This window comes from Eptesicus fuscus, chromosome 5 (genome assembly GCF_027574615.1).
Source record: "Eptesicus fuscus isolate TK198812 chromosome 5, DD_ASM_mEF_20220401, whole genome shotgun sequence".
NCBI lineage: Eukaryota > Metazoa > Chordata > Mammalia > Chiroptera > Vespertilionidae > Eptesicus > Eptesicus fuscus.
In genome coordinates, this window is record NC_072477.1 from 109,110,477 (window position 1) to 109,137,087 (window position 26,611).

Genomic DNA, 26,611 nt, shown 5'->3' on the forward strand with positions numbered 1-26,611 from the left:
GTGTGTCACTTTGAGGAAGAAACATTATTTCGCAAATGTTTCATCCTCAGGAGCAGCAAATGTTTCATCCTTGGCATGCGGCCGCCTCAGCGGCCGCGTGTCATCAGAAATGGCTACACGTGTCAGTGCTGACACGTGTGTAATAGGTTCACCATCACTGGATTATGGTAATGCTGGCTTCATAAAAAGAACTTGGAAGTGTTCCTTCCTCTTCATTTTTTTGAATAGTCTGAGGAAAATAGGTTTTAGTTCCCCTTTGAATGGTTGCTAAAACTCCCCTGCAAAGCCGTGTGGTCCAGGGCTTTTGTTTGCTGGAAGTTTTCTGTTTTTATTACTGCTTCAATTTCCTCCATAGTTACTGGCTTATTCGGGTTTTTTTATACTTCCTGATTCAGTTTTGAGAGGTTGCATTTTTCTAGGAATATGTGCATTTCTTTTAGGTTGATGAGTTTGTTGGAATAGAGTTGCTCATAGTATTGTTTTTCAATCCTTTGTATTTCTGTGGAATCTGCTGTTATTTTGCCTCTTTCATTTCTGATTTTGTTTATTTGAGTCCTCTCTCTGCTTCGTGGTGAGCCTGGCTATAGGTTCATCAATCTTGTTTATCCTTACAAAGAACCAGCTCTTGGTTTTTGTTCTTTTTTATCTTTTTAATTTATTTTTTCGGTCTCTACGTCATTTATTGACATGCTAATATTTATTATTCCTTCTTTCTGCTCACTCTGGGCTTTTCTTGTTGCTCTCTTTCTAATTCTTAAAGTTGTAGAGTTAGATAATTTATAACCAGTTTTTCTTGTTTTTTGAGGTAGACCTGTAAATGCTATGAACTTCCCTCACAGGACTGCTTTGACTGTGTCCCATACATTTGGATTGTTGTGTTTTCACTGTCATTTGTTTCTAGGATCTTTTTTATTTCTTCTTTGTTCTCCTGGTAACCCAATCATTGTTTAATTACATGCTCTTTAGCCTGTAATTGTTTGAATTTTTAAATTGTTTTATTGTAGTTTATTTCTAGTACTAGAGGCCTGGTGCACGGATTTGTGCACATTGAAAGGAAATTAATTAGGAGAAATATTTTAGACGGTAGGGAGGGACTGCAGCAGGTTTGCCAGCTGGGGAGGAACCGTCAGAGGGCTCCAGGGCCTGCCAGGCCCATCTTGCCCAGTCCCAATTAGCCAGACCCCAACAGCAAATTAACCTAATGGTTAGAACATCTGCTCCCTAGTGTTCAGTGCACATCATGGCGACTGGTTGAATGGTCAAACGGCCGGACACCTAGCATACTAGCCTTTTACATATACAGATTATGCCATTGTGATCTGAGAATAAACTTGATATAATTTCAATCTTCTTGAATTTGGAGAGATTTTGCCTGTGTCCCAATATGTAGCCTATCTTTGAAAATATCCCATGTGCACTTGAGAAGAATGTATATTCCGTAGCCTTCGGGTGAAATGTTCTGAAGATGTTGATTAAATCCATCTGATCTAGTGAGTCATTTAGAATTGTTGCTTCTTTGCTGATATTATGTCTAGTGGATTTATCCAGTGATGTCAATGGGGTATTAAATTCCCCTAGTATGATTGTATTGTTGTTGATCTTTCCCTTGATATCTCCCAGATTTTTTTTTTTTATGTATTTGGGTGCTCCTGTATTGGGTGCATATGTTTACTAGTTATATCCTCTTGTTGAATTGCTCTCTTTAGTATTATGAAGTGGCCTTCCTTATCTCTTATTAAGGTCTTCACTTTGAGGTCTATTTTGTCAGATATATATATATATTGCTAACCCACTTTTTTTCCATTTCCATTTGCCTAAATAATATTGTTCCATCCCTTCACTTTCTGTCTGTGTGAGTCCCTTGTTCTGAGGTGGGTCTCTTTTAGGCAGCATACATATGTCTCATGTTTTCTTATCCATTCAGCCACTCGATGTCTTTTGACTGGAGCATTTAGACCATTTACGTTTAAGGTTATTATTGATATGTACTTGTTTGTCACCATTTTTATTCTTTACACCTGTGTTCCTTCCTCTCTTTCTATTTCTTTTTACAAGAGCCCCTTTAGCATTTCTTGCATTGCTGGCTTGGTAGTGATAAAATCGCTTAGCCTTTTTTTTGTCTACGATTTCCCCTTCAATTTTGAATAATGGCCTTGCTATACAGAGTATTCTTGGATTCCGCCCCTTGCTTTGCATCATCACTTTGTATACTTCATTCCATTCCCTTCTGGTCCTTCTGTTTCTGATAGGAAGTCATGATAATCTAATGGGAGATCCTTTGTAGGTAACTCTGTCTCTCTCTTGCAGCTTTTAAGGTTCTCGTTGTTAACGTTTGCCATTGTAATTATGCTGTGTCTTGGTATGAGCCTTTGGGTTCATCTTGTTGGGGACTCTGTGCTTGTGACTTGTTTCTTCCCCAAATCTGGGAAGTTTTCTGTCATTATTTCTTGAAATAAGTTTTCTAATCCTTGCTCCTCTTCTTGTCCTTCTGGAACACGTTATATGTATGTTACTTCATTTCATATTGCCCCAAAGCTCCCTTAAACTCTCCTCCTGCTTTCTAATTTTTTTCTCCAATTGCTGTTAAGATTGGGTGTGTTTCTGTGCCCTATCTTCTAACTAACTAATTCGGTCCTCTGCCTCTTCTAGTCTACTCTTGAAACCTTCCATCGTGTTTTTTATTGTAGCTATATCATTCTTGACTTCCTCTTGATTCTTACATAAGTTGTTGATTTTCTCATCCATCCGGTTTATGAACTGTATGACCATTATGTTGAAGTCTTTTTCTGACATATCACATGCCTCTGTTTCATTAACTTTCTTTTCCGGAGATTCCCCCTTTTCTTTCCTTTGGGGGTTCTTTGTCTCCCCATTTTTGCTATCACCAAAGGTTCCAGGCATTGAGTTGCTTGGGGCCTGTGGCTGAAGTGTAGGGCTTGGCAGAAGGGTCACATATCCCAAAAGTCATGGGAGAGTCCAGGCACTGGGACGCATTGGGCCTGTACCAAGGCAGTGGGTCAGCGGGAGCGTCGCATGCCCTTAGAGTCACGGGGGAGACCAGGTGCTAGGACGTGTGGGGGAGAGGAGCGCACTCCGGAACTCACAGGAGCTTGAGGCCAGGGAGGCTGGAGTCTCAATGCCCGTGGGTCTGCAGCTGCAGTTACATGTCTTTGGCCAGAGTGACTGTAGGGTCCCAGGTGGTGCCTGAGCCAGTCTGGGTGGTGGTGAGGCTGGGCTTCTAGTCACAGCAGTTCCCCCTTTCAAGATGGCGTGGATTCTGTGCCAGCACCATCTGCCCAGGAGTGCTCATAGCGGTAGGATGGGTCCCCATTTAAGAGAGCCTGGTCCACCAGCCCCGAAAATGCAGCCTGATCTAACTGTCTCTCACACACACACACACGTCCAGACACTCCCCTTTCACTACCTCACACTCTCACCCTCACTGCCATCCTGCCGGCCGCCATCTTCCTTCCTTCTGTTCAGTTTTTTTAAATGCTATCAAAACTATTGGCAAAGGCATCCTTTCTAATGAGAACATCCTTGTCAGGTCTCACCACCCTGGCTGTGGCACATCCTCTCCTCCACCACTCCTTCCTCAGCCCTCCTCCAGTTCCTGCTGCCTTCTTCTGGCCCACACTTGCAGGAGCTGCAGAGACCCATGGACACCACAAACACCTGGCAATAAATAGATCAGCTTTCTCACCAATACTTTTTTCCTGGTATCCTTCAATATCTACCTCAGCCACATTTAGAAACCAACACCCAACTGGCATCATGAACTATGGCTGATTTGAATTTTGTGGGGTTTGAAGAATAATTAATTTGGAGGCCCCTTTTAAGAAAAATAGGAGGGAATCTCAATTTTGCAGATTTTACACAAACATATAAGTACTGAACACATTGCTAGAGCTCTCCGAGGCCCTAGAAGGGTTCCCTGAAAGTGAGGGGATGCAACTTAAAGGTAAATTGTCCCTCCTGTGAACACACACTAAAGGAAAAAAACAAGAGTGTAAACCCAGTTTGTTAAATAAAATTACTGGTATATTAATTCCAGTCAGTAAAAGTTAAAATCAGTGCCTAAGAGTTACAGTGTTCATAGTTACTTTGGAACAAAATGGCTAAAATTAAGGACAGCACTGGCCAGGTAACACAGTTGGTTAGAATGTTGTCCCAGTACATGAAGGTTGTAGGTTCCATCCCAGGTCAGGGCACATACAAAGTACCAACCAATGAACATGTAAATAAGTAGAACAATAAATTGATGTTTCTTGCTCTTCCTTCCTCTCCCTCTCTCAAAAACCTCAATTAAAAAAAAAAAACACAAAAAACTTTTTTTTAAAGAAAATAAATGACAGAGCTAAAGTGTAATAATAGCATGAGAACAAAGCATGGAGCAGAAAAAATTTAAGCAGAACCATGGGAGAGGTGAGAAATATATGCATCCACTCCTAAAGCACCCTGCCACATGTCTCCCCCAGGAACAGTTTTCTCCATTGTGTTCTCATTTAAATAACCCAGCTTCAGAAAGCGCTCACTTTTCTTCCCTGACATAAACACACAAGTAGAGAAAAAAACAATTCTCTAATGACTCTGCTTTGGGAAATTTGTCTTTAAATTATGCATCATAAGTCCAAGGTCCCTCACACCATTAGAGGAAAGTTGCCAAATTTCTCATTCCTTCCTCTAATACAAATTGTTTTGATATACACAAAGGTCTTAGCAGCTTTATCTGCTTGCACAAGGACACAAGTTCTCATTTCCTAATAACTTCCTGAATATTTTATTATCGTTTCCTCCCAGGAAATTTATTCACTCTATGTAGCTCCAACACTAACAGTCCATTTTTAAAGGGAAACTCATCAAGTTTCCCTTTAAAAGATTACCTCCATTTAACAACATATATGAGTAAAAGAGATATGAGTTCAAAATACATATGAATTTTATAACAAATACACAGAAAAGAAAGTAAAGGGAGATAATTAATTAAAATCAGAATATATCTTTACATACCAATTGAGAAAATACAAATAAATAAAACACTATATTCACCAACATTGATTGAACAGTACACTTAAGATCTACATCTACATTTCAACTAGATCTACAGTTCAATTATAACTCAGGAAAAAATTAAATTTTAAAAAAAGTCCAAGATTGGGTAAGTCTACCCATTAATAAGAAAAATTATTGGTACTTTTTCCTCTAACTCTTGTTTCAGGGGGAAAAACTTATAGAAATTATCTTATATGTTTTAACTCCAGAATATTTTTAATACAACATTTGTGTTTCTAGGATCACAATTTTGGGCCTATTTTATGACATAAAAGTATACAATACATGCCAAACGTTTTACAGTAAAACAAACTTCTGCTCTTTAGAGCAAAGGACTTGGGGAAGTAAGTAACTAGTAATAATAAGACTCCAAAGCAAAATCTATTTGGGCATTCTCTTGGCCATATACACTTCTGAACAAATTAAAAAGTTTCTTTCCTTTCTCTTTGGAACAGAAGAATTAGGTTTAACTATACAAAGGGGATGAGGATACGTGCATATTAGAAAGGAAATAGCCAGCATTCCAAGAGGGAAAACCCACAGTGTTTAATACATTGAAGTAGAGTCAGCTGGTTAATAACCTTGCCTATATTTCAATTTCTACCTGTCATTTACTAGGTATAGAACCACAGATTAAATGACTTATTACATGTAACACATTTTAAAAGTCTCTGGTACATACTGCTTTCCACAAAAGAAAACCAAAACACAGATAGGTTAACCAACTTGCCTAAGGTCCCCCAAATCTTGGAAACCCCCAGAAGGGCTATTGGGTAGTCATGAGGAAGAGATTTGCAGAAGGATACAGGAAAATACCAACTGTATCTTAACACAGTAGAAACACAGGACATTGCAATATCTGGATAACCAACAGCTGCCTAAGCCACACTAGGCCTACACCACGGTGTCCCTAAAACCTTTTAAGGACTTTTTACTGTGGATTGTGTAGGGAGCGGTTATAGGGTTAAGCCTCGGACTGACCTGCTAGCAAAGCCAAAAACAAGTGCCAGCTTAGAGGGCACAGCCCTTTTGGCATAATTAAACTAGACCTTATGACGCCCCCTAGATCCTTCCTGGGTAGCTAACAGGCTGTGGGAGGTGCAGCAAGTGCTGCCAAAACAAGTGAAACTCACAAGAACATTGCAACTATGGTGACCACTACCTTGTTTACCTCTGACTATAAAATAAAGCATCAGCTTGCACTCTGGATGTGTTCTGTGGTCTCAGACAGGCACAGAAGATCCACCTAGACCCAGTTTATTCTCTTTTATTTTTTTCTTCATTTTTAAATTAAGGTATTATATGTATACATATCTTACCATTGCCCACCCCACCCCACTCACATACATGACCTCACCCCTCAGAGTTTTGTGTACATTGGTTATGCTTATATGCTTGCATACAAGTTCTTTGGTTGATCTCTTATCTCCCCCACCTCTCCCTAACATTCCCACTGTAATTTGACCTTCTGTTTGATGCTTTTCTATCTCTGTATCTATCTTTTTGTTCAACAGCTTATAAGTTTCTTTATTATCCAAAGATGAGTGAGATCATGTGGTATTTTTCTTTCATGGACTGGCTTAATTCACTTAGCATGATGTTCTCCAATTCCATTCAGGTTGCTGCAAATTGTAAGAATTCCTTCTTTTTTAGGCAGCATAGTATTCCATTGTGTAGATGTACCATAGTTTTCTGATCCAGTCATCCGCTGATGGACACCTAGGCTGTTTCCAAATCTTTGCTATTGTAAATTGTGCTGCTATGAACATAGGGGTGCATATATCCTTTCTTATTGGTGTTTCCAGTTTCTTAGGATATAGTCCTAGGAGTGGGATTACTGGGTCAAATGGGAGTTCCATTTTCAGTTTTTTGAGGAAACTCCATACTGTTCTCCACAGTGGCTGCACCAGTCTGCATTCCCACCAGCAGTGCACGAGGGTTCCTTTTTCTCCGCATCCTCGCCAACACTTACCATTTGTTGATTTGTTGATGATAGCCATTTGACCGGTGTGAGATGGTACCGCATTGTCGTTTGATTTGCATCTCTCGGATAATTAGTGGCTTTGAGCATGTTTTCATGTGTCTCTTGGCGTTCCTTCTGTCTTCTTTTGGATCATTCATCTTCCTTTTATTAAGTTGTATAAGCTGCCTGTAAATGTTGGATATTAACCTTTTGCACTCGGATGTCGAGTGTGACTCCACACGGTTAGCATTAGAATAAAGGAATCGAGAAAAAAGCAAGCGAGTGCAAAGGGTTAAACCTTTGTCAGTGATAACATTTGCAAATATGTTCTCCCATACAGTGGGATTTCTTGTTGTTTTGTTGATAATTCCTTTTGCTGTGAAAAAGCTTTTTATTTTTATGTAGTCCCATTTATTTATTTTCTCTTTAGCTTCCATTGGCCTAGGGGCAGTATCAGTGAAGGAGTTCTTTCAGCATATGTCTGAGATTTTGCTGCCTGTAGATTCCTCTAGTATTCTTATGGTTTCCCGTCTTATGTTTAAGTCCTTGATCCATTTTGAGTTTATTTTTGTGTATGGTGTAAGTTGGTGATCTAGTTTCATTTTTTTTTTTTTTTGCATGTATCTGTCCCATTTTCCCGACATCATTTATTGAAGAGACTATCTTGACTCCATTGTTTGTTCATGCCTCCTTTGTCAAATATTAATTGAGCATATTGTTTTGGGTTGATATTTGGATTCTCTATTCTATTCCATTGATCTATATGTCTGTTCTTGTGCCAGTGCCAGGCTGATTTGAGAACAGTGGCTTTGTAATACAGCTTGAGGTCTGGTATTGAGATCCCTCCTACTTTATTCTTCTTTCTCAGGATTGCTGTGGCTATCCGGGGTCTTTTTTTATTCCAAATGAATTTTTGGAGAATATTTTCTAAATCCGTGAAATATGCCGCTGATATTTTAATGGGGAGTGCATTGAATCTATAGATTGCTTTGGGTAGTATGGACATTTTAATGATGTTGATTCTACCAATCCATGAACATGGTATGTTCTTCCATCTGTTTACGTCTTTCTCTATCTCTTTTTTCAGTGTCCTGTAGTTTTCTGCGTATAGGTCTTTTACCTCCTTAGTTAACTTTATTCCTAGGTATCTTAATTTTTTTGGTGTGATGGTAAATGGGATTGCCTTTTTAGTCTCTCTTTTTATAAGTTCACTATTGGTGTATAGAAAGGCCATAGATTTCTTGTCGTTAATTTTGTATCCTGCTACATTGCCAAATTCATTTATTAAGTCTATTAATTTTTTGATGGAGTCTTTCAAGTTTTTTATGTACAGTATCATGTCATCTGCAAATAAGTCTAGCTTTACTTCTTCTTTTCAAATTTGGATGCCTTTTATTTCTTCTTCTTGTATGATTGCAATGGCTAATATTTCCAGTACTACGTCAAACAGAAGTGGTGAGAGTGGGCATCCCTGTCTTGTTCCTGTTCTTAGGGGAAATGGTTTTAGTTTTTGCCCATTGAGTATGATGTTTGCTGTGGGTTTATCATATATAGCTTTTATTATGTTGAGGTATGATCCTTCTATTCCCACCTTGTTGAGAGTTTTTATCAAGAAAGGGTGTTGGATTTTGTCAAATGCATTTTCTGCATCTATTGATATGACTATGTGATTTTTATCACTCAATTTGTTTATGTGATGTATCACGTTTATTCATTTGCGGATATTGTACCATCCTAGCATTCCTAGGATAAATCCTACTTGGTCATGGTGTATGATCTTTCTGATGTACTGCTGGAGCCTATTTTCTAGAATTTTGTTGAGGATTTTGGCATCTATGTTCATGAGGGATATTGGCCTGTAATTCTCTTTCATTGTGTTGTCTTTATCTGGTTTTGGTATTAGGGTGATGCTGGCTTCAAAGAAGGAGCTCGGAAGTATTCCTTCCTTTTGAATTTTTTGGAATAGTCTGAGGAGGATAGGTTTTAGTTCTTCCTTGAATGTTTGGTAAAACTCTCCTGTGAAGCCGTCTGGCCCCCGGCTTTTGTTTGCTGGAAGCGTTTTGATGACTGCTTCAATTTCTTCCATAGTTACTGGCCTATTGAGCTGTTTAGATTCTTCCTGATTGAGTTTTGGAAGGTTATATTTTTCTAGGAATATGTCCATTTCCTGCAGGTTGTCCAGTTTATTGGAATAGAGTTGTTCATAGTATTTTAAATCAATCCTTTGTATTTTGGCGAGGTCTGTTGTTATTTCACCTCTTTCATTTCTGATTTTGTTGATTTGGGTCCTCTCTCTTTGCTTCTTGGTGAGTCTGGTTAAAGCTTCATCAATCTTGTTTATCCTTTCAAAGAACCAGCTCTTCATTTTGTTGATCTTTTGTATTGTTTCTTTGGTCTCTATGTTGTTTATCTCTGCTCTGATCTTTATTAGCTCCTTCCTTCTGCTCACACTGGGCTTTTCTTGTTGCTCACCTTCTAACTCTTTGAGTTGTAGGGTTAGGAAATTTATCACCATTGTTTCTTGTTTTTTGCAGTAGGCTTGCAGAGCTATGAACTTCCCTCTCAAGACTGCTTTCGCAGTGTCCCACCGATTTTGGAATGTTGTGTTTTCATTGTCATTTGTTGCCATGATGTTTTTTATTTCTTCCTTGATCTCTCTGGTGACCGAGTCATTGTTTAATAGCATGCTGTTTAGTCTCCATGTGTTTAATTTCTTTGTATTGTTTTTATTGTAGTTGATTTCCAGTTTTATGCCACAGTGATCTGAGAAGATGCTTGATATGATCTCTATCTTCTTGAATTTGAAGAGACTTTGCCTATGTCCCAACATATGGTCTATCTTTGAAAATGACCCATGTGCACTTGAGAAGAATGTATATTCTGTGGCTTTAGGGTGAAATGTTCTGAAGATGTCAATTAATTCCATCTGGTCTAGTGAGCCATTTAGAATTAATGTTTCTCTGCTGAATTTCTGTTTAGAGGATTTGTCCAGTGGTGATAATGGTGTATTAAAGTCTCCTACTATGAGTGTATTGCTGTCAATCTCTCCCTTGATATCCTCCAGGAGTATTTTTATGTATCTGGGTGCTCCTGTATTGGGTGCGTATATGTTTACCAGAGTTATTTCTTCCTGTTGGATTGCTCCCTTTAGTATTATGAAGTGGCCTTCCTTATTTCTTGTTATGTCCTTCACTTTGAGATTGAATTTGTCAGATATAAGTATTGCTACACCAGCTTTTTTTTTTTTCATTTCCATTCGCCTGGAAAACCTTTTTCCATCCCTTCACCCTCATCCTGTGTGCGTCTTTTTTTCTGAGGTGGGTTTCTTGCAGACAGCAGATATATGGGTCTTGTTTTCTTATCCAATCTGTTACCCTATGTCTTTTGATTGCAGCATTTAATCCATTTACATTTAAATTTATTATTGATAGGTACTTCTTTGTCGCCATTTTTATTCTGTACCCCTGTGTTTCTTCTTCGCTTTCTAGTTCTTTTTTTTTTTTTTTACAGCAAACCCTTTAGCATTTCTTGCATTGCTGGTTTGGTGGTGATAAATTCCCTTAGCCCTTTTTTGTCTGTGAAGCTTCTGATTTCACCTTCAATTTTGATTGATAGCCTTGCTGGGTACAGTATTCTTGGATTGAGACCCTTCCTTTGCATGACTTTGTATATTTCATTCCATTCCCTTCTGGCCTAACAAGTTTCTGTTGAGAAATCAGTTGCTAGTCTGATGGGGTTCCTTTGTATGTAACTTTCTGTCTGTCTCTGGCCGCTTTTAAGATTCTTACTTTGTCGTTGGTGTTTGCCAATCCTATCTAATAATACAGTAATATGCAAATAACCATCACTCCGCTACGCCCACGATTGGGCAGTAGGAGGCTGGGGGGCGGGACTCAGGGTGGACTATCCAGCCATTGAGAGGCGCAGGGGGCGGGACTCGCGAGTCCCGCCCCCTGCGCCTCTCAATGGCCGGATCCGTTGCCGCTGAGGGGAGACCCCTCAGCGTTCGCGGGTCGCAGCGGTGGCGGCGGTGGTGGCACCCCGGGACCTGCAAACGCTGATGGGGACAGGTCTGGGCACCGCCACCGCCACCGCCCACGGAGAGACCCCGCCCCGCCGTCCATGGAGAGACCCTACCCCCACCCCCGCTGCCGCCGCCGCCCCGGAGAGACCCCACCCCCGCTGCCGCCATCGCCACCGCCCCCGGAGTGACCCCACCCCCACTCCCACCGCCGCTCCCGGAGAGACCCCTCAGCGTTCGTGGGTCAGAGCAGTGGCGGCGGTGGTGGCGCCCCCGGACCCGCGAATGCTGAGGGGTCTCTCCAGGGGTGGCAGGGGCGGGGTCTCTCCGGGGGCTACCGCAGAGGCGGCGGCTCCCAGACCCGCCCCCATCAGTGTTCGTGGGTCCGGAGGTGCCATCACCACCGCCACCGCTCTGACCCGCGAACGCTGAGGGGTCTCTCCGGCGGCAGTGGCCGCGGCGCCTGGACCCGCCTCCATTCACCTACACTGGAGGAGGGCCTGGTCAGCAGCCGCAGAGGCTGCTTCAAGGGCCGAAGAGGGAGGCAGGGCCAGACCCCAGTGGCCGCAGGTGCTGCAGGGCCGAGGAGCCAGGCAGAGCTGGACAGGCAACCTCACGGTGGGCCTGGGGTTGGGTCCAGCAGTGCAGCTTGACAGCAGACAGCAGGGCCTACTTGGCCTTAGCTGCCAATGACACACAACAGGCAAGTGGGCCTGCAGGCAGCTCCCAGCAGGGCCTGCTTGGCTGTTGCCGCGGCGACCCAGGAGCAGACAAGCACAGCTGCAGGCAGCACCCAGCAGGGCTTGCTTGCCCATCACTATGGTGTGGAGCAGGCAAGCCCTGCAGAGAGCAGAGAACCACAGGGAGCGGGCCTAAGCCGTCAGCAGGACATGCCCTGAGGGCTCTCAGATTGGAGAGGGTGCAGGTTAGGCTGAGGGACCCCCCGTGCAAGAATTTCATGCACCGGGCCTCTACTTTAATTATAATGTGCCTTGGCGTCGGTCTTTTGGGACTCTGTGAGCTTCTTGGATTTATGTGGGTTTTTTCTTCCCTATATCAGGAAAGTTTTCTGTCATTATTTCTTCAAACAGGATTTCTATTCCTTGCTCAGTTTCCTTTCCCTCTGGAACCCCTATTATGCGGATGTTGTTTTGTTTTGTGTTGTCCCGAAGTTCCCTTAGGCTCTCCTCCTGCTTTTTCATTTTCTTTTCTAGAAGCTGCTCTACTTGGGTATTTTTTTCCATCTTGTCTTCTAGCTCACTGATGCGGTCCTCTGCTTCTTCTAATCTACTGTTGATGCTTTCTATTGAGTTCTTTAAAGCAGCGATGTCATTTTTCATTTCTTCTTTCTTCTTCATTTCCTCTTGGTTTTTACTCATATTGTCAAATTTGTCTTCCATTCTTTTCATCCACCTTATGACCATTTCTCTGAATTCTTTCTCTGATTGGTGCTGGCCTCTATTTCGTTTACTTCCTTTTCTGGTGATGCCTGCTTTTCTTTCTTCTGCGGGCTGTTTCTTTGTCTCCCCATGGTCTCTCTTCTCCAGATGTCTGGTTATGTAGTTCTCTCTCTCCTGCGTTGATTTAAAGACACAAAGTACAACACAACCAGGTATGACACACAAGGCACTGAACAGCGATGTATTCACAATGTTAGTAATCTCCAATAAAGGTAACCACCAGAGAAAGGCAAATTAGGGGATAGGAGAGAAAGAAAAGTAAAAAGAAAGGAAAAAAAAAGGAGTGTCAAAAATGAAATTGGGGAAAGGAGAAAAAAAGAATAAGAGAGATTAGAAGGAGACTAAGAGAGAAAAGAGGGACAAACTATATATATGGGGAGAAAACTCTAATAGAAAACCACTAATCACAGCAAATGCCAGCAACAAGTACTTGGTGATTATTACAACCTACAACAACAACTAATAGCAAGCGAGGCAAGGGAAAACAGAAGTAAAAAGAAACAAAAAGCCAAACAAAAAAAAAGAATAAGCAAAACAATCTCATTAAAAAGCTTAAAAATTCAATATAATCAACATTCAAGCAAACAAGAACAAAAGGACAGAGAGAAAAACAATTTTTTTTTTGATAGTTAAGACAACGAAGAGAGAGGTGTGTATGGACTTGGAGCAGGGGATTGGAGATTGGATATATACGTAGGGTGAAATTTTAGCTGAGGGTAAACAGAAAGAATAGGTAAAATCTAGAGCAGGAAAGGGTTAAGATAAACAGGACACCAAAAGGGGAAAGGTTAGGCAGAGAGTGATGGCATAAAGGTAGAGTTGAGGTAGAATAAAACGATGGTGAAGGAAAGGCGAAACACTAATTAGTAGAACACTAATCCCAAAGTAAAATAAAGAGAAAGTAAAATGACACTTTAAAAAATAATAATAAAAAAGACCCAAAAATAAATATAATAAAAAAGGTAAAATAGTAGTAGTAATAATGTTGATTGCAAATAAAAATGTAATAATTAAAAAGATAAAATCAAGTGAGGAAAAAAGAAAAAAATAGTTTAAGTAAATGATGCAAAAAATGAAAATAAAAAAAATTTAAAATTTATTAAAATTAAAAAAAATGTGCAGTAGTTAAGGTCATTCACTTCTCCTGTTGTTCTGTTTGGCATGCCTGTTTCTCAGTCCGGACAGTGTTGCAGTTCCCTGCGTTTCACTGCTCCTCAGTGTTGTAATTCAGTCTTGATTTTTAAGCAGGGGGTTTCTTAATTTCTGGTGTTCCTTTATTTTTTATTAGACCAGAGTCAATCTGTGATTCAGCCTCTGGGTGGCAGTGTTTCTGGATTGACTTCCAGGACTCTAAGGCCTCTCTAGCCTTTTCACCTCTATGGCACTCAATACCGGTTTGCAGAGGCTGGTGGGCAAGTTCAAGCCGACTGCACACCCCTGAAACTCCCAGGCTATCCCTCAGCGTCAGACCAAAACCGGTTGCTCTTTAGAGATTCCCCCTGTTAGCAGCTCTGAGGCCCCCTTCCACAATCACGGATCACACCGGCCCCAACAGCCACAGACCTCTCCCGGCTCAGACCTCCCTGGTCATCCAGCTCCCACTGTGTGCGCACGCGGGCGTTTCTCTCTCCGGCAGGGACTAGAACCTCACCCTTTCCCTGGAGAAATCTGACCTTTCCGTGGTGGAGTGAAGAGCGCCTTTGAGTCCAAGCATTCGCGCCTCCTGGGATCGATGCTCTGGGGCAAACAGTTGTTGGGCGGTCGTCGCAGTTGTTGATTTTCAGGCCTTGGACAAAGTCCACCTTCCCTTTCAAGATGGTGAGATTTCGCTGTCCGTGCCCGTAGCTCCGGGAGGGGACCCAGCCGCCGTGGGGGCTGCCCTGTCAGGGCAACCCCGTCCAGCAGTCCCCCACCTTCTCCTGGCGTTCAGCTGTCCCTCAGCTTGCTAACAAACACTCCCAGTGCGACCCTCAGCTGTTCTCTCTTTCTGCTCCGGGACCAGGCTGGGAACACATCTGCCTACTCTGCCGCCATTTTCTCCTCTCTAGACCCAGCTTATTCTCTTTGTCTGTCTTTTCTTCATCCTTTGCCAGCCCCCCTCAGGCTCGCCAAACCCTTGGCTGTGCTGCCATAGCACAGATTGAACTTATTTATCAGGAAAGTAGGAAGCACTGCCATTACCTAAATTAAACAGAACCCTCCACTTGTAGTGATAAGGGGGGGTGAGACTAGCCCAATCACCTACACTGCTGCTCTTTGATCATCTTTGAAGACATGGAGATGAAAAACTATAACAAATTTCAACTGGAACACTATTTTTAATACAACACCATAAATGAATGAAATCATTCTAAAAGATCAGTATCATTCTCCCTCTCCTGCAGAGATTCCCTAAATTATTTGAGTAAAGAACACTTTTTTTAATGATAAAACTGTTAACTCCTAGATTAGAGAAACAATGGCTCACAAAACCCCAATTTTTATAAACAGCCTAGATTTAACCCATTCCTCCAATTTATACCATCCCTCATTGTCAGATCAAACACCACACTTTTCCATCCCTAATTTGGGCCACTTCACATTAATACTCTACACCTCAGAGTCAATTACTTTCTGTTACCCATATCACCAATGCTTTCCTCCTCATGATGTTTTCTCACTATATTTCCTCTCCCCATGCCCATCTCCACAGGTCCACATCCCCTTCTCAGTCAACAATCCTACACAACAGCCCGTGCTGCCAATGCAGGGACCAGGCACGCCGCCTTCATCACCCAGCCCAAATTCTAACATCCCCATAAAGTTCCCTGTAAGTTACCGTGTCTGCAAGTAATTGCTCCATTTTTAGAGCTCCCATAGCACCCTGCACCCCTTATACAACAGACATCACTTTCTACACAGCATTATGGTTATTTTTATACATGATATGCCCTTTATTAAATTGATAACTCTTATCTATCTTCCCATACCTGGCACAACACTTTGCACATGATAGCTACTCAATGAATGCTTACTGAATGAATAAATGAGTCTGAAAGCCTGTTTCCCATTGGAGAATCATAACTAGTTTTCACTAAATACAGTTAAATAGACTGGACTTCTCCCTCAGAGAACATACACTATTTGAAGTTGCCAATAACTACATCTTAAGTCAGAGAAAGTCACTGAGCTATACAGCAAAAGTTCATTCACACAAGCTTCCTTGTACTTACTTGTTTATGTGTTCTTCTCTGTGAAACTGGCCTTTATACTGCCAAAATTGAGGAGGGTGGAGAACATAGCTAGTTTGTGTTTAAAAATGCAGCTAATTAAAATGTAGTTATGACAGCCTGAACTGTGGCTCAAAATTGGTGTTATTATATCACCTATCCTAGAGAAGTTTCCTCTTAATAATCATAGAGGAAGTTTCTGAACATTTTCTGATAACTCGGGTCTTTTCTAGATACTACCTCACTTCATCTTCAGGGGAAGAGGGAACTAAAAGGACCTAAAAAAATATAGTCCCCTTACCAAAACATGATCCTTCTAAGTCCTCAGAGATAAGCAGCAATTACTTGGGAAGAGAAGAAAGGGAGAGTTAAGGCCAAAGTAATGGCAAAATAAAAATTCAAGAAGTCAGGTTTGCTTCTAAAGAAAAAAGAAATCACATCAAAAGCAAGGGACTGCTGCAGGATTTGGGGTGGCAGTGGGATAAGTGCTGCAATCAGTAATTAAAAACACACAAACAGACAGAATAAAAGTATTTACCCTTTGTACAAGATCCCAGGCCTTCTCCAACTGCCATAGCCCTCCGAGGCCCCCCTATTGTTTCCTGTCAGTACCTTCTATGTATCCATCCAACCAATACTGACTGAAAATCAACTATGTGCCTGGCACAGTTCTAGACAGTGGGAAAAGAGTAATGAGCATTCATTTAGCACAAAGGACAAGATAGATGGGATTGCTATTTAACCCCCCACCAGATTGTAAATTTTCTGAAGGCAGTATCTCTCAACTAGATTATAAGCACTTTGAGAACAGGGTAAACATTATGTATTAAATGCCATTACCTTCACAGCTTCTTGAATCATCTAATCACAGGATCTATCCATACCCGAAGTTGCTGATAAAAAGAGAAATATTCATCGTGGTTGTTTGCAAGCAAAGTTATACCATCACAACCCAAAAGCAGCCAGAAGGCAGATCAGAACTACATCTAAGTTCCTGGTTCTTTGTACTTCTGCTAAATTCACCGGAAGCAACATTACACCATTGCCCACCCTGGATGTCTACCTCTCCTTCCACACTCAACTGTTCCCCAAGTTAGTGCAAATATGAGACATTCATTTTATACCTGGAGAACTTTTTGCTAAATTTACCAGGAAAGGAAATTCAACAGAGAAATAAGCTATAACTTACAAGAGAAAGTGCTAGTTACAGCTCAAGTAACATGCTACCTAATCAAGTGATGCAACTTCTCTGATCAGAAAGTAAGGATGGGGTGAAGCAGACAATATTAATGTTCCCATTCCAGTTAAAAAAAAAAAAATTCTAGGATTCATTAATTCTCATACATAATGCACACACGTGCAGATAAAATCTATACTAATAAAAGGGTAATATGCTAATTAGACTGGACATCTTCCGGACAAAGCCGCAGGGACTCTGAGGGCCAAGGGCAGACAGCCAAGGAGGCCAGCAGTGGCAGCAGCAGAAGGGTGATGGGGACAGCGCCTTCCCCTGATCACCAGGTCGCCTCCCGCAGAGGGAGGTCCGAAGCAGCAGCAGTGGCTGGGGTAATAGGGGCATGCCTTGCCCTGATCAGCCCGGTCACCTCCGCCTCCCATAGAGGGAGGCCAGGGGCAGCAGCAGTGGCAGGGTGATGGGGGCTGCGCCTTCCCCTGATTGGCCTGGTCGCCTCCCGCAGAGGGAGGCCAGAGGCAGCAGCGGTGGTGAGGTGATGGGGGCAGCGCCTTCCCCTGATCGGGCCAGTCACCTCCTGCAGAGGGAGGCCAGACTGTGGCTTAGGCCTGCTCCTAGTAGGACATCCCCTGAGGGCTCCCAGACTGTGAGGGGGGGAGGCCAGGCTGAGGGACCCCACCATACATCTCGGTGCCTGCGGCCAGCCAGAGGAATGGAAGCCTGGGTCCTGGCCATAGGGTCCCAGGTGCGGGGGCCAAGGCAGAGGTGGTTAGGGGCGATCAGGCTGGCAGGGGAACAGTTAGGGGAGATCAGGAGTCCCAGGGGCCTGCGGCTGGCCCAGGCAAAGCTGGCCCAGGTGCCTGCGGCTGGTCAGAGGGAGGAAGCCCAAGTCCTGGTGTGGGGGCTGAGGTAGAAGTGGTTAAGGGTGATCAGGCAGGCAGTCAGGTAAGCGGTTAGGAGCCAGTGGTCCCAGATTGCGAGAGGGATCAGGCCTAATTGGCAGTCAGACATCCCCCGAGAATTCCCAAATTGGAGAGGTGCAGGCCAGGCTGAGGGACCCCCTGCTCCTGTGCACAAATTTCGTGCACCAGGCCTCTAATAATTTTGTAATAGACCAGCATTATTCAACTTAATTGAATGGGCTAAATTACTTGGCTGGTAATAGGCATCAACTGGCTCCATATGCACATGAGAAACACCCATCATCACCAAGTGGACAACAATTATCAGCATGTATTTACAGACATAGAGTTCTCTCAACTCAAACCTGTTCCCACTTCTAGAAAAGCAATTGAAAATGCAGGTCTTCCTGATAACAGATCATTAATATTTTTCATTTATTAAGTTGGCATATATCAAGGTGTACTGCTTATCTGGCATTAGTCATATATTGCTTTGAAACATATTAATGCTTAAATTATCTCATATTACATTAGACAAGTTCATTAAGGGCAAAAGCTATGTCTTATGCAATTCTGTACCTGCCATAACACACTATTCAGCAAATAAAGGCACCCCAAACAAGAGAAAAGAACACCACTATACCCTCCAAAAAAACAACAACTCTGCTAGATAAACGGCTGCCCAATTTTCTATTTGACTTGGGGTTCCTACAAGGCTGGAAATATATATTATATTCACTTAACTCTTTGTATGGACTAAAATAGAAATACCTATATCATAGAAACATAAATAGCTACTTTATCACCTATAAAAGCAGAAAAATAAATGATTCATCCTATAACTCTTTAGTTTTGAAATAGTATTTCATTTAAAAATAAATTTTTCTGAGGACATACTACATGCAAGCATATGAGTGCTGGCATCCGGTGACCAAAGTCAGGCAGGGCGCAGAGGCCAGATTGAAGGATTCAAATGATCACTAGACCATGCCCCTCTAGGTAGTGACCATAACTTTCATAGTTGAAAAACCATTAAAAGCCATTAGATATAATGTGATTTTTTTCCATGGAAAAACAATTAAAAGAATTTCAGAGAAATGGTGATTCTTTTCAATATTCCAAATGTTCGTAGCTATATAAAGCCATTCCTTACACACAAGTGAATAAATAGCAACTACCCAACCATATGCCTTGGAGAGGAAGTTCATTCTAAAACACTATTCCTTTTAAATAAGCAATATTCTGGTGGTCTTTTAGTCAGCATGTAGAAAGTATTTCTCAAGTCTTGTGATTGAGAAACCTCTCAGATGTTTCTTAAAATGAAGATTCCCAGGGCCCTGAACCACCAATTTTTATTTCAGTTGATATATAATGATGCCTTGAAAGTAATGACTACACTTTACCAATTACTTAAGCATGTTGCCATTGGCTAAAGCAACCAGCCCCTGTGAGGATCTCCAACTAATCTTAAAACACCTTGCTCATGTTTCTGTGTCCCAAGGTTGCTTATCAGTCACAAGATAATTCATGTCTGCACTTACACTAATTTAACTAATGCCCACCCAATACTCCACCCCAATAACCACTGAAACAATCAACCAACGGAATAAAAAAATACTAGTAAACACCTGGGGGGAAATGTGTAGCCCACTGAAACTCACAAAAGAGTGCTAGCAGTCTGTGGGCTTAGGGAGCCTCCAAAAAAAGAAGGCTGCAAAGCATCTAGCTGCAGCATGAATGCTTCAAATAATGTGCTAAGTAAAGTGTAGAGACAAGGGGCAGAAAAAGAAGAGGCTGCTACTCTAACTCCAAAACTAATTGCCAGCATTTGAATTGTAAATGTTATTAAAAAATATATTATAGAGGGGAAGGGAGAGGGAGAGAGAGATAGAGATAGAAACATCAATGAGAGAGAATCACTGATGGGCTACCTCCTGCACACCCCCCACTGGGGATCAAGCCTGCAACCTGGGTATGTGCCCTGACTGGGAATTGAACCGTGACCTCCTGCTTCATAGGTCAACACTCAACCACTGAGCCATGCCGTTCGGGCTGAACTGTAAATTTTAAAGTTTTAGCACTTAAACATTTTGGCAGCAAAACTCTGCTTCATAACAGTCTGGCTATAACTTACCCCTTCTCACCACAAACTACCAAACCAATGATCCAGCACAGTAAAACTACTGCAAATCTAAAACTTTCTCTCCTTTCACCTAGATCTAAAACATTAGAATAGGAACCCACATAAGTTCAAAAGAGCCTATCTCAACCAACAATACTGAGCACAGAGATACCATCCCATCATCACAATTACCTCCTCAATAAATACTTAAAAGACCCAGAAGCTAAAGGAGTGATTTTAGTAGTTTCTTTCCCCCAGAAAATTTACTTAAGAGGGAACAACTTTAAAATATCATTAGAGTTCCCAACTGCAGAAATCTCAACTGTAGAAATCCTGACAAAACTTGAGAGTACACCATGTATACTAATAGAGAACAGTATGAAATCAGGAAGACTGCTAAGACTGCTTCCAGCCATAAAACAACTGAGTAATTTTTCAAAGAAAAATAATTATGTAACTCCACTGTACCAGGTTTTTAAAAAAAGCAATGAATAAATTCCCACTTACTCATATTCTAGTGAAATTTCTAAATCTCAAAGTCTACACATAAAATCTAAAGTCCAGCTTGCGTGGCTCAGTGGTTGAGTGTCGACCTATGAACCAGGAGGTCACAGTTCCATCCTTGGTCAGAGCACATGCCTGGGTTATGGGGACACCAGTGGGGGGTGTGCAGGAGGCAGCCGATCAATGATTCTCTCTCATCACTGATGTTTCTATCTCTCACTCCCTCTCCCGTCCCCTCTGAAATCAATAATACATATATTTAAATTTTTTTCTAAAAACATATAGGTTAAAAAACAAAACAAAAGATGAGAGTACAAACATAAAGATTAAAAAACAAAAGAGAAGAGGGTACCTAGTAGACATTATGTACAACGTTAAATAAGGAGTCGGGGAGAACTGCCCAGTGAGTTCTGAAAGAAAAATACTCTGACACCTCTGACACGGATATTTTGTATCAAGGTCACACTATTATGTACATTCAGAGGCAACTTTTAAAACTTAAATGTGAGCAAAGTGAAAGTACCTACTAAGTTAGTACCACAATATTATGGGATATTTCTTACCCACGAGTTTTAATGACTAACAAATAAAACTGATTCTGAAACTGCAGAATTTCTAATTAACTATGGCTACTCTGAAGAAGGAAGTTCACTCTTACACAAAGCTTCCACAAATTCTTTTTTTTTTTAAAGGATCCTATATAAGAAAACGCTAATATGCAAATCGACGGAACAACCGGTCGCTATGACGCGCACTGCCCACCAGGGGGAAGACGCTCAATGCAGGAGCTACGCCCCTGGTGGGCAGTGCGCTCCCACGGGGGAACGCTGTTCAGCCAGAAGCCGGGCTCACGGCTGGCAAGCACAGAGGCAGTGGCAGGAGCCTCTCCCGCCTCCGCAGCAGGCGGACCTCCCCCCGAAGGGTCCCAGACTATGAGAGGGCACAGGCCAGGCTGAGGGGACCCCCCCTACCCCCACTGTACTGGGCCTCCAGTTTTTTCATAAAGTAGCAAAAATTAACTCCTTAGAATTTCCCAATACATATTATCCTGAAACGGATTTCTTTGACTTTCAATAAACTCCAGAAAAATCAATGTTTCATTTTTTTTTTAAACTGCCCACAGTCCAGCTGGTGTGGGTCAGTGTTTGAGTGTTGTGTTAACCCATGAACCAGGAGATCACAGTTCAATTCCCGATCAGGGCACACGACCAGCCTGTGGGCTCAATCCCCAGTAGGGGGCATGCAGAAAGCAGCCTACTGATGATTCTCTCTCATTACTGATATTTCTACCTATCTCTCCCCCTCTCTCTCTGAAATCAATAAAAACACTTTTTTAAAGTGCCCACAACACCTAACAGATACTAAAGACTTAAAAAGAAAATATGTAATGATATGGTCTCAGGCATTAAAAATTGGAACTAGCACTACCTGCACCTTCTTTTACTACCCTTATAATCTTTAAAAGATCTGGCCTATGATTTCATCACTGAATAATCACCTCTCCATTACAAATTATAAGCTTCAGAATAAAAAAAAAAAAATGAGCCATGCTCTTCACTTTATATTCCTTGGAAAACAACAACAACAAAACAAAAAATAACACCTGTCCATCTAAAAAGCCTACTTGTGAGGATCCAAGAGAGCAGTGGGACAGGTGGACGTTACACTCACCTTCTCCCAGAATCAACTGGAATTAGAACTAAAATATAGAGCAATCAACCTGAATAACCAACTGAAGACTAGCTGAAGAGAAGTCCTATAACCAAGGATTTCAGAAGAAGCCACATCAAGACTGGTAGAGAGGGGGAGATGTGCAAGGGGTGGTCCTCTTCCATGAGCAACAGCTCAGATTCCAGAGGGATATCTCCGCTGAAAAGATCCCCCCTGAAAATTGTGGGGTCTAAACACAATGCCAGGCTAACCAGCCCAGAGCACCAGAGCAGGGAAGATGTGCCCACATAACACTTGTCTGCTAGGAGAGAAGGAAGTCTGCTAAAGACACAGAATGCCCTCCTAAAGGGCCAATGCACAAAATCTTGTTTGCAGGTACTCAGCCTGGGCTATAGCGGAGGGAGGGCCGAGCAGACTAGAATCATGAGGAGAGACTAGGGTTTACAGCTCTAGGGAGAAAGCTGAAGGGACAGCCTCCAGGCACCCTGTGCTAAGTGTGAGAAATTCTCACCTGTCCTAATTATAATAATGAACTCGGAGACATAAGTATGGCAAAAATTAGACCTATAATACGTTCTCGAGAGTGGGTGTTAATCTGGTTGTACAGGCACACATGGAGTAGTAACCACAGCCTATTTATCCTCAAGGTGCAAGAGAACTTCCTCCAATTCCTCACTGGCTGAATACTACGGGGTTAAAAGGTTCCTCATACGTCACCTAGGTCTTATTGTCTCCCATTGGACCATTTAAAAAAATTGTGCTAAAGCCTTTTCTAGTTGTCCCCACCTCCCCCTGTCCAGTTGAGGCAGGCACCTCAGGGGTTTCCACCATGATGCTGGCTCATGTACACAGTTCTTGGTTCTTACATCCTCTTCCCTCCTCCCTACATTCTGTTTGCCCTGTGAAAATTCAGTAACTGTTTCAATTAAAAGTTGACTATGCTGGAGATGATCACAGAGACCTATTTCCTACATGAGTCACTATCGCACACTACAGATGCCATTTTACTTGGGTGGAACACCCCTCCATACAGCATCAGCCTGAGGGAATGGAATAGCCACACACTCCAGACTCCCTGTTGACCCACCATGGGAAACGTGTGCCCTACTGAGTAGGCTGCATAAGGCCGGGTTGTCAGTAACTGAGTTGTGCGTCTCTGGGGCAGGGCCATTCCCCCTACTTTCCGGTGAACCTCACGGGAGATCTACTAGCTCTCCACTCCCCCGATTCCTAGAGGGCCCCACCTTCCCAATTCCTTGTGGCTCTGGCCTGCCAAAGTCTGGGCAGAATACCGAACACCAAAAAGCAAAAAGGATCCAAGAAAATGAAGACAGTTTGGGGCAACATGAAGCATAACAAATTTGCATCATCTATATATATAAAGAGCCAGGGTCCATAACGTCCAAAAATGACCAAACGGATGACCTAACAACGGAGGTCAGTCCTGCAGTCAGTGCTGGGTGGTCACGGCGACCCAGCACTGACTGCCACGTTGCCGGCACCATGGTGACCCAGCAATGACTGCCGAGGGGGCTGCGGATCAGGCCTGGAGAGAGGCCAGGAAAGAGAAGCAGGGTCTGATCCGCAGCATCCATGGCAGCTCTTGATCACCCCTTGCCTCTCTTTCTCTCCGGGCCTCACCAGCAGCCCCACCTCTCTGATCAGGCCCAGAAATAGGCCCGGAGATGCTGACTGGCATAGAAACCGACCAATCAGAACCAAATCTGGGTGAACTGCAAGGAGCCAATGGCTGCCTAGGAGGTGGAGGTTTGACGGTGACTGGCATAGAAACCGACCAATCAGAACCTAATCTGGATGAACTGTGAAGGCAGAACCTAAGGTGGGGGCTGAGGAGGGGTTTTAAGGGCAACAGCTGTTTGGTGTAAGGTGTAAGAAGGAAGTTCAATTTTTTAATGACTAGTTTGGCAGCATAGTGCATATGGCTGGCTATCAGTCCAGATATAGGGACTATGTATTTTTGTCTGCCAAGAACATCTCCTCCTGCTGAAAAAGGTCCCCCCCCCCATTTAATCAATCCTATCCTATATAATCTATCTATACTAATAAAAGGGTAATATGCTCATTAGACTGGGTCGACTGGCCATCTTCCGGATATCAGACTTCCTTCCGGACAAAGCCATGGTGGTAGGGGGCCAAGGCAGAGGCAGTTAGGGGCAATCAGGCCAGCAGGAGAGGGTAGTTAGGGGCAATCAGGCTGGCAGAGGGGAGCAGTTAGGAGCAAGATCAGGCCAGCAGTCGGACATCCCCCAAGGGGTCCTCGATTGGAGAGGGTACACGCTGGGCTGAGGGACCCCTCCCCCCATGCACGAATTTCGTGCACCTGGCCACTAGCAGGGGTATAAGAAGAAGAGACAGAAAAAGGAGAGCAGAGCAAGGGATCAAGATCTATTTAATAAAATAATAAATGAAAGCTTCCCTAAATTGGTGAAGGAAAGAGACACACAATTCAAGGAAGCATGAAGAGTCCCCAAACAAGATGAATCCAAAGAGGCCCACACCAAGATACATCATAATTAAGATAACAAAGGTTAAAGACAAATACAGAATCTTAAAAGACAGCAAAAGAAAAGTGCTTAATTACCTACAAGGCAACTCCCAAAAGACTGACAGATGACTTCTCAATCTCAGGAGAACATTTCACCAGAAAGGATTGGTGTGAAATATTCAAAGTGATAAAAATCAAGAACCTACAACCAAGACTACTTTACCCAGCAAGGCTATTTCCAGGATATCATTTAAAACCAAAGGACAACCCTGGCCAGTGTGTCTCAGTTAGTTGGAGCATCATCCAGTGCACCAAAGGGTCATAAGTTTGATTCCCAGTCAGGACACATACCCAGTTGTAGGTTTGATCCCTGGTCGGGCACATGCAGGAAGCACTCAATCGATGTTTCTCTTTCTCTTTCTTCCCCCTCCCCCTCCATCACTCTCTACCTCCCTCCTTCCCTTTCCCTTCCTCTCTCTCTAAAATCAATAAAAACATATCCTCAGGAGAGAATTAAAAAGAAAGAATAAAATTGAAGGACAAATAGATTCCCAGACAAGAAAAGCTAAATAAGTATAACAAGAAATGTAAAAGGGATGAGGAGTAACAAGAGGAAGAGAGGGAGGACCCAAGGAAGAATGAGGGGGACCACAAGGAATTAGGGGAGGAAGAGAAGGAAAAGGAGGAAATAGAGGAAAGGAGGGAAAAGAGTAGGACTGGGAAGAAGAAAAGAAGAAGGAGGCACAGGAGGGAAAAGAGATAAAACAGAGAAACATAGCTAAAAGAATAAAATGACAACAAGTACCTATCAATAATCACTTTAAATGTAAATGGCTTAAATGCTACAATCAAAAGATATAGGGTAGCTGAATGGATAAGTAAACAAGATCCATATGCTGTCTATAAGAGGTCCACCCCAGAACAAAAGATACAGACAGACTAAAAGTAAAGAGATGGAAAAAGGTATTTCATGAAAATGAAAATTTTAAAAAACTGGAGTAGCAATACTTATATCTGACAATATAGATTTTAGTGCACTACATGGTGATAAAGGGAACAATCCAATAAAAAGATACAAACTTTATAAACATTTATGCATCCAACATAGGAGCACCTAAGTATGTAAAGCAAATCTTGATGGACACAAAAGAAGAGATTGACAGTAATGCAGTCACAGTAGGGGATTTTAACACCACACTGACATCAATAGATACATCTTCCAGACAGAAAATCAACAAGGAAACAATGGCCTTAATGACACATTGGATCAGATGGATTTAATTGGTATCTTCAGAGCATTTTACCCCAAAGCAGCAGAATATAAATTCTTTTCAAGTATACATGGAACATTTTCTAGGATAGACTACATGTTAGGACACAAAATAAGTCTCAATGAATTTAAGAAGACTGAAATCATATGAAGCATCTTCTCTAACCACAATATGAAACTAGAAATCAACTATTAAGAAAAAAAAACTGAAAACACACAAACACGTGGAGGCTAAAAAACATTACTAAACAATGAATGGGTTAACAATGACATCAAGGAAGAAATCAAAAGATACCTTCAAACAAATGAAAATGAGAACACAACAACCCAAAATCTATGGGACATAGCAAAAGCAGTCCTAAGAGGGAAATTCATAGCATTACTGGCCTATCTCAAGAACTAAGAAAATGTCCAATAAACAATCTAACTTTATACTTAAAGGAAATTGAAAAAGAACAACAAAGATCAAAGTGAGAAGAAAGAAAATAACAATCAGAGCAGAAATAAAGTCTAAAAAAAAAAAATTACAAAAGATCACTGATACCAAGAGCTGGTTCTCTGAAAAGATTAAAAAAGACTGACAAACCTTTAAGCAGATTCATCAAGAAAAAAAGAGGGCCCAAATAAGTAAAATGGGAAATGAAAGAGAAGTAACAAATGACACCAAAGAAATACAAAGGATTGTAAGAAAATATTACAAACAACTACATTAATGTGAACAAATTGGACAATTCCTAGA

At 42.0% G+C, this 26,611-nt stretch overlaps 1 protein-coding gene and 1 pseudogene across 7 annotated transcripts in view; one reads left to right on the forward strand and one right to left on the reverse strand.

Moving 5' to 3' along the window:
* NEO1 (neogenin 1) overlaps positions 1 to 26,611 on the reverse strand; it is a 360,999-nt gene that overhangs the window by 312,795 nt on the left and 21,593 nt on the right. The gene's annotated exons all lie outside the window — the stretch shown is intronic.
* LOC103302921 (probable mitochondrial glutathione transporter SLC25A39) overlaps positions 1 to 26,611 on the forward strand; it is a 30,581-nt pseudogene that overhangs the window by 2,095 nt on the left and 1,875 nt on the right.